Here is a 3,364-nt window from a genome sequence, read left to right on the forward strand (position 1 = left end):
TAAAAGGGAAGTCGAGGCAGGAACTCAAGGTGGGGAGCTGGATGCAGGAACTGAAGCAGAGGTCACAGAGGAATGCTGCTACTGGCTTGCTCCCCGTGACTCACTCAGCCACAATCACCTGGCCGGTAATGGTACTGTCCACACTGGGCACTCAGGCACACACACATACACATAGAATAAAATAAACCTTTTAAAAGGACGTGTCTGTTTTACTGTGTTGCACATAATTCTAAACACCTTCTGTTGCACAAGATTACCAAGCAAATTCTGCATAACTCAGGTTTTAGCAGGTAAAGAGTTATCTTTACCCTCTGCCTTTGTTTTAATGACATTGCTCTTATGGCCCTATTTTCAGTATTATCTTAAAAGGCATTATGTAGCTGGGCAGTGGTGGCACACCTTTAATCCCAGTACTTGGCAGGCAGAAGCAGGAGGATCTCAGTGAGTTCAAGGCCAGCCTGGTCTATAGAGTGATTTCCAGGACAGTCAGAGCTACACAGACAAACCTTGTCTCTGGGAATAAAAACAAAACAAAATAAAACACATTCATTATGCATGTGCCCTGTGGATGAACAGCTACACTGACATCATAAATTTTCCAAAAGAATGTTGTAGTATCATGCATGAATGAGCCAGCCACCCTCTCTGATCAGCCAGCCCTGGAAGTTTCCTGAGTTGATGCATTCATGCATTCACAGAGCTAATGCCTGTGGAATTCCTCCCACGAACAGGCACTCTGAAAAAGTGTTAGCAGCCATCCAAAGGTCATCATTGTCAACACTTAAAGTAGGCTGCCTGCTGGAGTAAGAGATAGAGAGATGCAGTGTAGAGCTGGGGGGTGACATGGTGGTAGAGGACTTAGCGGCACGTCAGGAGGCTGTAGGCTTGATCCCCTGCAGCAAAAAAAAAAAAAAAAAAAAGGTAGCATCATCAGATAACGAGCGAACTTATGAGTAGATACCAGGGAAGCTGGTGGCCCAGGGACTAGAGAGGTCAGCTAGCTCTGATGGAGTCTGACTCACTTCCATCATTTTCAGCTCTAAAGGGCGCTTCCTCCCTCATCCAGCCAGGTCCACTTTGTCCTAGGTACACGCCACTGCCATTTACTTGGGCTCCTTTAAAAAAATCCTTACCCCAGCGCTCTAAGGCCTCCAGGCAGGAGATTATCCCTGAGTGTTTAAGGGTGTGTAGGGGTCCCGAGGGTCTCTTTGCATGGGCAGGAAATCCCCACGGAATAACCACAATAACGTAAAGCCAACAAGACACAAGGAATATGGACAAGCCTTTATTTCAAACAGCCCTGAAAGATTATACCATGAAGAAGCTTAAAATTCTTCCTTCCTTCCCTCTCTCCCTCCCTCCCTCCTTCCCTCCCTCCCTCCTTCCTTCCTTCCTTCCTTCCTTCCTTTCTCTTTTTTTTCTAATTAGTCAGTTCCTCCTCAGAGTAATCTAGAAGGAGTCTGTTCCCCTGTTGGAGTCTGGGCTGGTGTCTGGTTGGCTGGCCCAACCTTGTTGTCATGCCAACATGGTGCTTTTTTTTTTCTTTTCAACTGCCTCTGGAGAAGGGTGACCCACTGTCCCCAGCTTCAAGCCACTTGCCATACCTCTGACCCACACCCAGTGACCACCCCAAAGCAAGAACAGGGAGAAGCTGTGACCAGTTTGGAAGGACCCCCAACCACAACTGAGAACAGATTTCTGTCAAAGCACTTACGGGCTGAGGATAGACTTGGTTCCTCCGGAGACTGGAGAGCAGGGGAGTAAATAAATAGTGGAAATGATCATCCTTGTGCAGAGAGCTGGAATCCTGGAGACGTGAATTTATTTTCTTTGCCACTCAGGGGAGCCAGAGACTCATGAACATCATGCACAATCTGCCAAAGAGGCGGGTGGGGAGAAGCAGTGTTTCGCTTTGGACTCAGTCACAGGCGATAAAGAAAAAAACAAAAAACCAAGCAAGCAAAGAAACAGAACAAAGCAAAATGCAACACTAGCAATAACAACAACAAAAACCATGACGATAGAAAAGGAAAGGCATTCATTCACACACCAGGAGCTCCCAGGGAGCTGGTGGTTTATTCTCGGCCTTGGCTCTCCAGGGGCTCAGGGCTTGCTCGGCTCTCACTGTGTCCACTTCTCTGAGGTCTGCTTTGCTGGGTCCATCCCCGAGATCTCCAGGGTAACACCCTTATAGCCGGGAAGACAGGACCAAGCGGGTGTCATCTGCCTCCCTCGTGTGTCCTTCCAGCCAGCTCCCAAATAATGACGGAGACCTCTTTTTTATTATGAAAGCTCAGCCTATATCTTAGGCTTGTTCTTAACTAGCTCTAACTTAAATTAACCAATTTATATTCATCTATGTTGTAACACGTGACTTTTTACCTCTCTTCCATCTTGCACCTCCTGTTTCCTCTCCGTGTCTCCTGGCGTCCCTGCCTTTCTTCTTCCCAGAGTCCTCTCTGTCTCTGGAAGTCCCACCTAACATCTTCCTGCCTAGGTACTGGCCTTTCAGCTTTTTATTATACCAGTCACAGGAAGTACATCTTCACACAACATACAAATATTCCGCCACAGGCAGGGGCACTTGGCCTCTGTGGGTGCAGGAGTGTTAACCCCAGAGGACCTCAGGACTCCTGCAGAATGGGTAGGAGTGGTGTCACAGATGTAGAGAATAAAGCCCTGGGTGACCGAGGTGGGAGAAACGGTAGCATCTCAGCCCACTGCTGGGTACCAAGCCTGCGTTTTCAGCTCTCCGTTCAGGAGCCCTCGTAGACAGCTGCCTGCCATGCTCAACTCTGTTTTATATCTGAGAGTGAAGAGCTTCAGAAATCCGGGCAAGAGGTTGAGTCAAATTTGAACTCTGAAGCCCGCGCTTGATCAAAGGGGAGGGAGAGAGTGGGTGAGGACTGGGGCAGGCAGGTGTGGGGAGTGAGAGGAAGTGCCTTTGAGGACCGGTTACCCTATCTTTAGGCATACTTAAGCCCCTGGTTCTGGACAGGTAAATTCAGAAGGACATGGTGGCGCTTAGGTTTGCATTAGCATCAGAAAGTAGTGGGGCTGATAGAGGATAAAACTTTGAGTCTGGGTGGGGTAGGGAGACAGCCCTAAGAGTGGCCTGGAGGCAGCTCTCAGAAGATAAATCCAATCCCAGGAGGCTCCTTTTCCACTGGTGGCTTTAGTCTCATTCCTCATGCTCCCTGTTAATTAGATCAAGTTAGTAACCCTTACAGGGGATTGTACAGAGTTCCGTGGGGACAGGGGCTTAGCACAGATAGCTTAGAAGGCAGCTGGGATGGAGGAGCCGGATTAGCCGGGAGGAAAGCAGTTCACTGTTCTTAGTGTTTGATTAGAAGCCATGAGCTAA

At 48.4% G+C, this 3,364-nt stretch overlaps 1 long non-coding RNA gene across 1 annotated transcript; it reads right to left on the minus strand.

Annotated features, from left to right (window-relative positions):
• Positions 1–241: 241 nt before the first annotated feature.
• LOC125390498 (uncharacterized) lies at positions 242–2,435 on the minus strand. The gene is made up of 3 exons (XR_007228761.3): positions 2,051–2,435; positions 1,715–1,874; positions 242–893 (listed from the first exon to the last, which is right to left on the minus strand). It is a non-coding gene; the product is annotated as an uncharacterized LOC125390498 (long non-coding RNA).
• Between the last annotated feature and the right edge of the window lie 929 nt (positions 2,436–3,364).

Source organism: Myodes glareolus, chromosome 2 (assembly GCF_982192425.1).
Source record: "Myodes glareolus chromosome 2, mMyoGla1.1, whole genome shotgun sequence".
NCBI lineage: Eukaryota > Metazoa > Chordata > Mammalia > Rodentia > Cricetidae > Myodes > Myodes glareolus.